General features: G+C 40.5%; 1 protein-coding gene across 4 annotated transcripts in view; it reads left to right on the top strand.

Moving 5' to 3' along the window:
• The window catches only part of EXD2 (exonuclease 3'-5' domain containing 2), a 68,972-nt gene that overhangs the window by 17,484 nt on the left and 37,407 nt on the right, over positions 1 to 14,081 (top strand). For 3 of the 4 annotated variants that reach the window (XM_084866675.1, XM_084866674.1, XM_084866672.1), the window contains exon 1: positions 9,906 to 10,027. The exons of the other annotated variant lie outside the window; for it this stretch is intronic. The gene's annotated coding sequence lies outside the window, so the exon portion shown is untranslated. Of the gene's footprint in view, positions 1 to 9,905; positions 10,028 to 14,081 lie in introns of those variants that run through there. 4 annotated transcript variants of the gene reach the window in all.

Below are 14,081 nucleotides of genomic sequence, written 5' to 3'. Positions count from 1 at the left end.
ATAAAATATATTTTTTTAAAAAGGATAAGGGAGAGGCAGGAGTCTAGGACATTTCACAAGTTTCTAGCATCAGTAACTAAATGAAAGAGAAAGAAGTAGAATATATGTGAAGTGAACAGTAGAGAGGAGCTGGAGTATATAGCGTGTGAAAAGATCTGTTGGGGTTGATAAATTTAGTTCAAAAACAATAAAAGGCATAAACCTCATTGTATTTGAAACAATGGAAGGGTATATTTAAAATAATGCATAGCTTTCTATTTCCCAATCATCTTTTGCTCCATTTAGAAGTATCATGTACTTTCTCCTATACCTTACAATAGGCCTTCTTCTTGTCTCAAGATAGTAACAAAAGTTTGGTATATGCTTTTTACAAAATTATCTAAAAATTTTTCTTGAATACTTGGTTCGAACATTGGTTGTTGATGTGAGAGTAAGGTAATAGTCTCGAAAGTAAATAATTTTCACTGAATCCTCATATTTTTAGTATGGCACTATTCTTAAGCAGACAAGATACCCTTTCCAGGAATCAAGCCTAAGCATTCTTCAAAGGCCATGGAGGGACAATTACTTGGGATCCAGGGGTGAAATCTGGTGATTTAACTACTTATGAAATAGATTTTTAATCCATTGATTTTTAGAGAAAGTGGGAGGGAAGGAGAGATGGGGAGAAAGAGGAACATAGATGTGAGAGAGACATATCAATTAGTTGCTTCCTGCATGTGCTCCAACCATGGAGGCCTGCAACCCAGGGACATACCCTTAACTGGGAATCGAACCTGCAATCACTCTATCTGTGGGCCAAAGCTCTAGCCACTGAGAATACTCGTCAAGGCTACCTCTGCTTCTGATCTCCCACATCCAGCTATGATACACACATCCATAGCTGGTTTGGCTCATTGAATAGAACACTGGCCTGCAGACCAAAGGGTCCTGGGTTTGATTTTTGTCAAGGCCATATAATTTGGTTGCAGGCTCCTCCCCAGCCTGGGGCCCTACTTGTGTTTCTCTCACATTGATGTTTCTTTCTGTCTTTCCCTCTTTCACTCTCCCTAAAAATCAATGTAAAAATATCCTCTGGTGAGGATTAACAACAAAATTATATATATACTAGTGGCCCAGTGCATGGATTCATGCACATTGAAAGGAAATTAATTAGAAGAAGTAATTACATTACTGCAAAAAAAATTACACATCAAAATAGTATATATAATATAGTATAAAATTAAAATACAAAATATTTTAATATCGCTATTTGCCCTTTCATAGAAGTTTCAGAGATGAAAGAAACTTAGTAAAATGCATATAAAAATAATGTATATATTAATAAGTAAATAATATTCTGTCAATGATGTCACTTTCTTTTGGCTTCAGAGGTATGTTGTGCCAATAGTTGGTCTTCAGATACATTCTGGCATCCCATGCGATTGGTGCCAGTGAGAGCTTTATATGTATTATGCATATGTGAGTCAACGCTTTTTTTTAAAATTGCCAGTGTGCGTCATATGAACTGACTAGTTGGTTAGACAGACAGTTGGACGGTCACTTCGCCTTTTATATATATATATAGACTAGAGGCCCAACGCATAAAATCGCATGTGGTAGCCTGCCCTGTGTGTGCCAACCCGTCTCGCCATACTCACCACCCTACCCCACCTGCCACCCACCTTGCTGCAATTGAAACCTATGGGTCACGGGGGAGGGACCAAGAAGTGTTCAATGCACCTCATGGCAACTGGTCTAGCTGTTGTTCCAGTCATGATGCTTATGGCCTCTGGCCTTTTATTATATAGGATATACTTTCTTTTTTTTTTAAAGAAGAATTTTTAAAAATATATATTTTATTTATTTTACACAGAGAGGAATTGAGAGGGACAGAGAGTTAGAAACATCGATGAGAGAGAAACATCGACCAGCTGCCTCCTGCATACCCCCCACTGGGGATGTGCCCACAACCAAGGAACATGCCCTTGACCGGAATCCAACCCGGGACCCCGACTCTCTATCCACTAAGCCAAACCAGTCCCGGCTAAGATATACTTTTTTATTATTCAGTTAAAAAAGGAAGGGAGAGGGAGAGATTGAAACATCAATGTTGAGAGAGAACCAATTGATCAGCTGCCTCTTAAGTGCCTCACATTGGGGATTGAGCCCATCACTCAGGCTTATGCCCTGACTGGGAATCAAACTGTGACCTCCTGGTTCATAGATCAACACTCAGCCCAATCACACCACTCACTGCAGAACCAAAGGAATGCTGATTCACCAGTCTTCCATCCCCTATTATTAGGTGAACTTGTCCCATTGGAGACATGTGTGTTCCACCCTCATTCTTCATGGAAATTTTGAAATGAATACAGGCATCTTTCCCAAGAGATAGTCTCATCCCAGTTCCTTAGGAGAAAAACAGTTCCCCATATCTCTAAACTACCAAAAAAAGGATACCCTGTCCTCACTTGCTAAGTCTTTTATGTTTCCAACTGGCTTGGCAAGCTTCTTGATTGAGTGCCCTGCTACAGGTTTTTATAATCTTCATAATACCTAATAATATTACAAAAGTTTATAGAAGAGATCAGTGGGCAGAAAGTATGAATAGAATTTCAATAGAAGGAAATAGTTTTTCAGAAAGAGCCTAATTAGTGGTTCTAAGTTTGACCTTTATTTTCTTTTTTTTTTTTCTTTTTTTTTTTTTTAATATATTTTATTGATTTTGTACAGAGAGGAAGGGAGAGAGACAGAGAGTTAGAAACATCAATGAGAGAGAGTCATCGATCAGCTGCCTCTTGCACACCCCCTACTGGGAATATGCCCGCAACCAAGGTACATGCCCTTGACCGGAATCGAACCCGGGACCCTTCAGTCCCCAAGCCGACGCTCTATCCATTGAGCCAAACCGGTCTTGGCTGACCTTTATTTTCAACACAGTAAACAAATCTAATAAAGGTACCATATTAAAAACTTTTCTTGTGTAGCTTCAGCACTAGGTTTTCTATTCAACAGGTTTTAGTTGACCTGTGTGGCACTCATTCGTTATTAGTAGCTTTCATTTCCTGTATCAGTTAGGGATTATTTTCCTGGTAACAAAGATTTGGTTGCAGTGGCTTTTAAAAATTAGTTTTGCCCTAACTGATTTGGTTCAGTGGATAGACCCCTCGAACTGAAGAGTCCTGGGTTCAATTCTGGTCAAGGGCAGGTTCCTAGGGTGCAGGCTAGATCCCTGGCCCTAGTCAGGGTGTGTGTGGGAGGCAACCAATGGATGTGTCTTTCATATCCATGCTTCTCTCTCTCCCCTCCTTGCCACTCCCTCTAAAAATTAATGGAAAAATATCCTGTGGTAAGGATTAACAAAAAAATTAGTTTATTTTCTCAGTTAAAAGAAGTCCAGAATTAGGTAATTTAGTGTTAATATGAAAACAGAAGGAATAAAGGATCCAGGCTTTGTTACCTCTCCATTCTATATTTCTAAGCCTCTGGCTTCCATCATTGTCAAGGTGCCACTACAGTCAGGCCCTCATCTTAGCCTGAAATAAGTGGAAAGGCAATGACAAAATGGCAAAACAACCACAAACACATACACACACAAAAAAAATCCCTGTGGTAGTTGTCTGTACTCTTTTTTGGAACTTTATCATAAGTCCAATGCAAAAAGTTTTAGTTATACTTCATCGGCCAGAACTTAAGTGACATGGTCATACTCATTCTCAATGGAGACAAATTTTAAAATGCTCCTGCCTTCTGTTATTAAGCATAAGAGGAGGGATGGCTCTGAGGCAGGCCACTCCCTGCCACAGTTCCTTTTGAATTTTCTGTACACGATTTCCCAATGTTTGGCATGAGGTTGTCCTTAGACTCAATGAATAAATTCATAATGCATTTATAGATAAATCAAGCAGTTCACAGTATGATCTTTTTTAAAAATTAATTTTGTTTCTAGAGCAGTTTGATCTTTACAGAAAATTTTAACAGAAAGTACAGAGAGTTCCCATACACCTCCCTAACCACCCTCATACAATTTCCCTTATTACTAACATAGTTTGATCTTTGTTAATATTGACACATTATTACCAACTGAAGTCTACAGTTGATTTTAAGATTTTCTCGCTTTGCAGAGTTCTATGGGTTTTGACACATGCATCATGTATCCATTACTACAATATCATACAGAATAGTTTACTGCCCTAAAAATCCTATGCACACCTTCCTTCCTCCTAAGGAACCCCTGATCTTCTTATTAAACAGAAAGACAACTTTTTTGAGAGAGAGGAAAGAAGAGAGGGAGAGAGAGAGAAGCATTGATGTGAGAGGGGCTGCCTCCTGCACATTCCCCACCCAGGGTTCTAACTGAAACCTGGGCACGTGCCTTGACAGGGATTTGAATTGGCAACCTTTCGGTGCATAGGATAACACCCAACCAACTGAGCCACACTGATCAGGGCCCAATGATCTTTTTACTGTCACCACACTTTTCCCTTTTCCAGAATGTCATATAGTTGGAATCATACACTATACCCTTCTCAGACTGGTTTCTTTCACTGAGCAATATGCATTTAAGTTTCCTCCATGTCTTTCTGTGGCTTAATAGCTCATTATCTTATCTATAATAAAAGCATAATATGCTAATTAGACCGGATGCCCTTCTGTACGATCTTCAGGACGAAGCGGTGGTGGCAGCAGCAGAGGCAGCTGCAGTGGCAGGGGTCAAAGCAGCAGCTGTGGCAGTGGGGGCCGAGCCCCTTGCATGAATTTCATGCATCAGGCCTCCAGTCTCTGAATAATATTCCATTGTATGGATGTACCAAAGTTTGATTATTCACTCATCTACTGAAGGACATCTTGGTTACTTTCAATTTATGACTAAAGCTGCTTTAAATATTTATGTGTAGGTTTTTGTTTTTAACTCATTTAGGTGAATGTCTAGGAGCATGATTGTTGGGCTGTATCATAAAACTATTTTTTGTTTTTGTTTTTAAATATATTTTTATCATTTTTAGAGAGGAAAAGAGAGGGAGAGAGTTAGAAACATCCATCAGCTGCCTCCTGTACACCTCCTACTGGGGATGTGCCTGCAACCAAGGTACATGCCCTTGGTCGGAATTGAACATGGGACCCTTTAGTCCACAGGCCAATGCTCTATCCACTGAATCAAACCGGTTAGGGCATGTAAAACTATGTTTAGCTTTGTATGAAACTGACAAAATATTTTCAGAGGTGACTACCATTCTGTATTCCCACAATGAATGAGTGTTCCTGTTGCTCCATATCTTTAGCATTTAGTGTTGTCAGCATTTAGATTTTCACTATTCTAATAGGATTTAATTTATGAAACACTGGTGTCTCATTGTCTTTTTAATTTGCAATTCCCTAGTAACATGTAATGTTGAACATCTTTTCATGTGCTTATTTGGATCATATTTTTTTTGGTGAAGTGTCTATTCGGGTCTCTCATTCATTTTTAATTGAATTGTTGAGTTTCCAAAAGTTTTTTGTATAGGGTGTATAACAAATATTTATTAAATATGTGTTTTTCAGATATTTCCTCCCAATCTGTGGCTTGCCTTTTCATTCTCTTGTTTAATATTTTTAGCATAAAGTAGCTCTTATTTTTTGTTTCTTAAATCTCTGCTGTATTTTGTGATGTCCCCCTTTTTAAAATGGCTTTTTTATGTTTTTATTGATTTTGAGAGAGAGGGGAAGGAAGAGGAATAGAGAGATCTGTGAGAAAGGAACATCATTGATTGCCTGCCTCCTGCATGCACCCCTATTGGGGATTGAGCCGGAAACCTGGGCATGTGCCCTAACCAGGAATCAAACCAGTGACTCTTAGTTCCTGTGTCGATGCTTAATTGGTGAGCCACACGAGCTAGGCTGTCCCTCTCTTTAAAAAAATAGTGTGTTTTTTATTGATTTGAGAGAGCGAAGAAGGAAGGGAGAGGGAGAGAAAGAAAACTCAATGCGAGAGATTGGCTGCCTTCTGCAAGCCACTATTGGAGATTGAACCAGTGACCTCTCCATGCATGGGATGATGCCCAATGCAGTCACATGAGCCAGGACATCATTTAGTCCTAATATTATCTTTTATCTGGATCCATCTCACAGAACTTTATCTTTTCAAAGATCTAACCTTAGTTTTTTTTGCCACTTATATTACATCTATTTCTATTTTAACTTATTCTCTGATCATTATATTCTTCCTTCTACAGAATTTTGGATTTATTCTTTTGTTTTTTTCTAATGTATTAAGCCAATTACTTATATAATTAATTTTGAGTTTTATTTTCTAGTGTAAAATCATAGATTATTAATTTACCTATACCTATAAATTCTCACATATGTAGTATTTTTATTACCTCTTAGATCTAATATTATGAATTTCTATTGAGATTTCTTCTTTGATCTTTCAGTTGTTTTTTTTAAATCTCCAAATATATGGAGTTCTAAAAATAATTTTATTATTGATTTCTAACTTAATTGTAATATGGTTAGAGAATGAGATCTGTATGATAGCATTTCACCCCCAATTTGTAGGAAATTGCATAATGGCCTAAATAAAAATTAATTTTCTTAAATCTTCCTGGAATGTTTGAAAAATAGCTGTGACCTCAAAATACTGGGTGGAGATCTATACATGTTCCTTCGAAAATCTTAGCCCTAGCCAGTTTGGCTCAGTGGATAGAGTGTTGACCTGCGGACTGAAGGGTTCTGGGTTCGATTCTGGTCAAGAGCATGTACCTTAGTTTCAAGCTTGATTCCTAGTAGGGGCAGGGGGGCATGTCTCTCTCATCAAAATTTTTAACTCTCTAGTCTCCTTTCCTCTCTGTAAAATCAATAAAATATATTAAGATATATAAATAATTAAAAAAAGAAAATGTTAATAATATTGAAGGCATTCCTGCAATGACTGGCAATTCTTGGATATCTTCATATTTAAGAATGTTATACACTTAATGTTTTATGTCCGCTCAAAATTCATATGTTGTAAACTAACTCCAATATAATGGTATCATAAGGCAGGGGCCTTGGGAGGTGATTAAGTCATGAGGGTGGAGCCCTCGTGAATGGGATTAGCGCCTTATAAAAGAGGCCCAAAAGAGCTCCTGACTCTTTTGCCCAAGTGAAGGCACAACGAAAAGGAAAGATGTCTATAAACCTGGAGGCAGCCACTTACCAGGCAATAAACCTATTGGCGCCTTGATCTTGGACTTCCTAGCCTTCAGAACTGTAAAAAATAAACCTCTGTTTATAAGCAAACTTCTGTTGTTCATAAGCCACTTAGTCAATGGTATTTTGCTATAAACGCCGAAATGGACTAAGACAAAGAGTGAAGTATTAAAAAGTTGATTGGAAATTCTTTCTGCACAGATGAGCCTTATTGACTGGGTTTTCAATGAAGGATGATTACTTATGGACCCAGACAGTTCATTATGGGATCCCTCACATGTCAATATTCTGCCATTATAATCTATCTTCTACAATTATATTAGCATTTGTTTGTCTGCTATTATCTTCTCTCCTGATCTTTTTTTTCCCATTGGGTTTATAAACTTGACACTCCTTTAACTTCATTAAATACTTGTTTTAGTATTTTTTAAAAATCCTTATACAAGAATATGTTTTTACTGATTTACAACAGGGGTTAGGAACATCTGGCCTGCACGCTGTATAAGGCCCGCAAAATCATTTGGTCTGGCCCTGCCAAGGCATTAGGGGTGAGTTAATTAAATATCTGACCAAATACATTTTGTATGGCCCACAAATATATATATATATATATATATATATATATATATATATATATATATGCCTAATATGCAAATTGTCCCTGCAGGAGTTCAACCAGGAAACAGATCACTCCCTAAGAGGTGTGTTGACCACCAGGGGGCAGTGCAGAACAAAGGGAGGCCCTGGTCAGCAGCTGGATGCCCCTGATAGGCCCTGATTGCCAGTCAGGCCAGGTACTCTACCTATGTATGAATTTCATGCACTGGGCCTCTAGTGATGTTATAAATATCCATATGGCCCTTGGCAGAAAGGAGGTTCCCCATACCTGATTTAGAGAGACAGATAGACACACCAATATGAGTGAGAAACATCAAGGATTGGGGCTGCAACTTAGGTATGTGCCCTGACGGGGGATGGAACCTACAACTTTTTGGTATATAGGACGATACTCCAACTAAGTCACCCGGCCAGGGCATTAAAATTTTTTTATTGAAGTATATATGCATTCAGAAAAGTGACTACAAATATGCCTCCTGAACATACATGTAAACCAGCATTCAGATTAACAGAACACTGTCAGTACTTCATGAACCTCCCATGTTCTCCTCCAGTCATTACTCTACCAAGACTAATGACTGAGTGAAATAAGCCAGTCAATGAAAGAAAATCACATGATCTCACTCATTTATGGATAATAAAGAACATTATAAACTGATGAACAAAAAGATAGATACCGAGACAGTAAAGCAACAAACAGATTGTCAAATTACAGCGGGGAGGGTAGGGAGATATGGGGGATATAAGAGATCAACCAAAGGATTTGTATGCATGCATATAAGCATCATCAATGGACGCAAAACTCTGGGGAGGGAGGGCATGTATGGGAGTGGGGGAAGGGGGGTAAGGTATTATATGTACACATATAATACCTTAACAAAAAAAAAAAGACTAATGATTACTTTGACAGCATGGCGATTTGGGTGTTTCCAGTTCAGGATAAGTACAACGTATGGGCGTGAACTTCTTTGTACATGTTCTTTCAGTGAACATATGAGTACATACCTAGGAGGGAAACTGTTGGGACAAAGGCTTGCGTACATTCAGCTTTAGCTGATACTGCCAAACATTTCAACAAAGTGATTGTGCCAGTTTATGTTCCCTTCAGCAGCGTATTCAAGTTCCAGTTACCCCACAAGCTTGCCAATACTTGATCTATAATGTTGGTTTTTGTTTTGTTTTTTCATTTTAGGCTTTCTGGTGAGTATGAAATGGTAGTTCACTGTGGTTTTAATTATTTGCATTTACTCTTTAAAATGAGGGAGTTAATCCCCTACATCTGCCAGAAATTCCCCCTTTATGGTTACTTATCTAATGGAACTTAGAACCTTCTTCCTGTGCTGGAGGGGATAGAATAGAGGCTGAGGGCAACAAGCTTCACACTCAGACACCCTGAGGTTTGATTCCCAGCTCCAATGCTTGCTTGTTTTTGTTACCGAGAAATTTATTTAACCTTCTTAATTTTATGCAAAATGGCACTAAAAATAGCCCTGCTTTTCTAGGCTGTTATGAAGATTAGACGAGATAAAATATGCAAAGTTCCTAGCACACTGTGATCACATATTCAGCCAATGGCAGCTATTATTATACTTTATATTGTTTATGCACATCTCATTTCTCCTTCTGATTTACATTTTCTGACAAAGCAATAGCACACAGCACACGCTAGCTGCCTCACATACTAGCACTTTATTGCTGATAAAGGCTGGTTGAAAGAACGATTTTAAATATAAACGTATTGTGGTTGTTATAAAAAAAAAGACATACATTATTATAAAGGCTATAGTACAAAATACATTGCTAACGAGTAATACATTATTGAAACAAGTGTCTGTCCTATTTACCTTCATTATTTAACAGTTAAGTAGATTAATGCAGCAGGAAAACACTCCTGGAGCTAATTAGCCATAATTAGATGCTCCCTATTGCCTTTGTGAGGGTTCCAGAAAAAACAACTTCACCCTAGAAACAAAAAGAAAACACCATTTTTCTCTAGAGACGTTAAGCTTTTCAAATCTTAACCGACCCTTTGTTCAGCAGTGAAGAAACTGCTAAGGCAGCAGCTGCCCCTGCAGCTTCCGTACAAGATGGCGCCGCCCACTGGTACAGCCCGGGCTGGGATCACGTCTCCCGGCCGCAGGACCGGAAGTGGTTTCGGCCCTAGTGGATCCGGGTGGGAGCCGCCGGTGGCTGCGGAGGTTCCAGCTCCTCGGCGTGAGGTGCCGCAGGTGTTCGGGTGGGATCCGGGCCACAGGTAAGGGAGGGTCAGAGGCCCGCGAGGCCTTTCCCCTACTTGTGCGAGGGGCGGCGGGGGTTTCCAGTGCGGACTGAGAGGAGGGGTCGTGGAGCTGATGATGTCACCGGGTGCGGGGGCGGCTACATTGCGGGGACCCCGCCGTCCCGGAGCGACTTGCCCTGCCCCTGTCCCCGCCCCGCGGCGTGGCTTCCCGGGCTTCCACGCACCCAGTGCACGGGCCCCCCCACGGGCTCCCAGAGAAACCCCCTCGCTCGCACCCCTTCCTGCAGAAGCGCCCGCCACACCTTGGTGGCTCCCGGACCCAGAGGAAAGGAAGCGCCGGCGGCAGCACCTGGTAACTCCCGGGCGCTGCGTGCTCCGCGCGGCCGCTTCACTCCCTCGCGTGGTTCGCGGGGCCTCTCCCCGCCCCCGCGGTCCCCGCCTCCGCCCAGGCCACGCCCGCCGCCTCGGCCTCGCGGGGGAAACACCTGTTTGTTTTCTTGCATCCCTGGGATAGATGGAAACCAGGACGCTAGTGAGGATCTGTCACAAAATCCATACCTGATCTTTGTAATACTTCAAACAATAAAAAACAAAAAGCAAATAGAATAGAAGCAAACCCAAACCTTTATAAGCTTTTGACGTACAATTAGACACAGACGAACTCTCTTATTAAACACCATATTAATTGTATCTGCTTTAGTTGTAAGGTCGAAAGGAGCTGCACTGAAAGGTTTTGCTAATGATCAGAATTGCGGGAGAGAGGAGGTTTAATATGGAGGAATGATTAAATTTGGTCAAGTTGACCTTGTTTTAATAATGTACTTTTGTAAGAAATTGTTTCAGAGAAAGAGAGAGAGAGAGGAACACAGATTTGTTGGTCCACTTATTCATGCATTCATTCTTGACTTGTGTGTTCCCTGACCAGGGATGGAAAGGGCAATCGGCGTATTAGAGCGGTGCAGTAACCCACGGAGCTGCCCAGCCAGGGCAATGATGCACTTATTCTTCTTTATTTATTTTAGTTGTAGTCCGTGAATACAATCTTGTGAAACATAGGTGGAATTTTAAAAACAGAATAGATGCTCTTTGACCTGGGTCTTTGCATTTCTATTTTTTTTCTTCTTCTTTTTCTTTAGTTGCTTGCCCAAAAGTAAGAACTGTTTGGGGTGTGCTTTTCTATTTCTTTTTCTTTATATGTATTGACAGGTATTTGCACATATAAAATATATTTGGGTTAAACTTTCACAAATGTATATTTTTCAAATATGATGTATTGTACCTACTCAGGAACTTGACTTTTTGTGCTTAAAGATTGGTCTTAGAACTTTTTCTTTGTCATTATGTAGAGATCTACCTAGTTCTTTCGGCTTGCTCTGTAAATTCCATAGTATGTTAAGATTCCATAGCATGTGAGATTCCGTAGATTGCTTACAGACACCTGTGTTAAGACACAGTGTTTCATAGAAAATCCTCCCTCCAGGTGTTTGTGTGCCCTTATGAGCGTGTTTCAAGTAGTTAAGCGTGTCTCAAGTAGTTACTAGTGAGATTATGTTGTTGTTTTTAAATATATTTTTTTATTGATTTTATACAGAGAGGAAGGGAGAGAGATAGAGTTAGAAACATCGATGAGAGAGAGTCATCGATCAGCTGCCTCTTGCACACCCCCTACTAGGGATATGCCCGCAACCAAGGTACATGCCCTTGACCGGAATCGAACCCGGGTCCCTTCAGTCCCCAAGCCAACGCTCTATCCATTGAGCCAAACCGGTCCCGGCATATGTTGTTGTTTTTAAATTGATGTTTAGAGAGAGAGGAAAGGAGTGAGGGAGGGAGAGAAAGAGAAAGAGAGATGTCAGATGAAACATGGGTTGGCTGCCTCCTGCACACCCCTTACCAGGGATTGAGCCACACCCTGGGCATGTCCCTGACTGGGAATTGAACCGCCAGAGTTTTGGAAGGACACCTAACCAAGCCACACTGGCCAGAGCATGAAATTACATTTTCATGATTGTCGGTTAGGTGTATTTTCTCTTTGAGAAATGTCTCATTTCTATTGGGTTGTCTTTTTATATGCATATAGTAGTGTTTTTATGTATTCTGGATAGTAATCTTTTTGTCATTTATATATGTTTTAAATATTCATCTCCAACGTAGTGCTTTTTAAAAAATATATATATATTTTATTGATTTTTTACAGAGAGGAAGGGAGAGAGAAATGTCGATGAGAGAGAAACATCAACCAGCTGCCTCCTGCACACCCCCTATCGGGGATGTGCCCGCAATCAATGCACATGCCCTTGGCCGGAATGGAACCTGGGACCTTTCAGTCCGCAGACCGACGCTCTACCACTGAGCCAAACCGGCTTCGGCTAATGAAGTGCTTTTTAAAGTTGTTGTTTGTCTTGCCCGGCCAGTGTGGCTCAATTGGTGAGTGTCATCCCATGCACCAAGAGGTTACCTGTTCGATTCCTGGTCAGGGCACATGCCCGGGTTCTGGGCTCAATCCCCAGTAACGGGCGTGCAGGAGGCAGCCAATCCATCTGCAGGCTGACACTCTAGCCACGGAGCCAAACCAGCTAGGGCTAAATAAAAACATATTTAAAAAAGAAACATATTTTAAAAAAGAAAAGTTGTTGCTTGTCTTTAGCCATATGGCTTCTTTGTTGAACCCAAGCTTTAAATGTTACGTTTAAATATATCAATCTTTTACATGTGTATTTCCTATCCTGATGGTTTCATAAAGCCAGAATTTATAAGCCTTTTGAGATGAATACAGGAGGTTTGGGGACAATAAAATGAATTGGTGGGCTTTGAATTGTTTCTGGAGCCACAGCTCTGGCCTGTAAAGACTTCACTTGTAAAGTAAGGACAGCTGTGGTTTTCTGTTGTTAATCCTCACCGGAGGATGTTTTTTCCATTGGTTTTCAGGGAGAGTGGAAACGAGAGGGGAAGACAGAGAGAAACATCGATGTGAGAGAAACACATTGATTGGTTGCCTCCTGCAGGAACACCTACCCCCTTCACCCCCTACCAGGGCCTGGGCAGGGGAGGAGCTTGCACCAAGGTTTGTGCCCTTGACCAGAATCGAAGAACATGGGACCCTTTGGTCCACAGGTCCACGCTCTATCCACCGAGCCAAACCGGTTAGGGCAAGGACTGCTGTTTTTAACACCTCAAGAATTGGGTTGCCACCTAGATGATGGCAGAGCACTGACAAATCCATCATCCATTGTTGGAATGTACATTATCCCGTCTTAACCCTTTGGACATTTCAGTCTGCATCCTCCTGAGCATCTTGGAATTCTCTCATGGTTCTATTCTATTCCTTTTGGAGGCCACCCATTCCTTTGTACTGCCCTAGCTTACCCTCAATATCCGAGTCTGTTTCTATGGAGAACTACTGAGATTTCGGGTGCAAGAAGACCCATGTTTTCTGAAGCCCATTTGCTTCGTCCCCCCACTATTTACATCTTGCAGAAAAGTAAAAAAAAAAAAAAAAAAATCTCTCCACTAGCTTGCTAATGATTAGATTTTTATTGAAGCAGAAATTTCCACTCAGTTTTTGTTAGAGATTGAAGGTTGAAAGTTCAAACACCTTGAAGAAGGTCTATATCAGTAAGTGAAAGCCAGAGTCTAGCTTAATTTTGTTTTATTTTTTATTTATTATTTTAAAAAATAGATTTTTATTGATTTCAGAGAGGAAGAGAGAGAGAGAGAGAGAGAGAGAGAGAGAGAGAGAGAGAGAGAGAGAGAGAGAAACACCAACGATGAGAAAGAATCATGACCCACATTGGGGATTGAGCCTACACCCAGGCTTGTTCCCTGACCAGGAATCAATCACTGGGCCATGCTGGCTGGACTAGCTTATTCTGTTTTAATTGATATGATTTTTATATGGTTCAGAGAGCCCTAGGCAACTGATAGAGGGCAGGAGGGTTTTCTTAGGAGAGAATGGAGATAGAGATGGAGTAGAGAATGTAAAAAAGTGAAAAAAATTAAAACACAACTGCTTCATGCCAAAATTGGTAACAATTTTTTAGTTTGTGGGCACAGGATTGTAAATGGAACA

The sequence above is a fragment of the Pipistrellus hanaki genome, assembly GCF_964339955.1.
Source record: "Pipistrellus hanaki genome assembly, chromosome: 1".
Taxonomy (NCBI): domain Eukaryota; kingdom Metazoa; phylum Chordata; class Mammalia; order Chiroptera; family Vespertilionidae; genus Pipistrellus; species Pipistrellus hanaki.
Note: the sequence above shows the minus strand (reverse complement) of the source record. Positions and strands in the feature narration are given on the sequence as shown.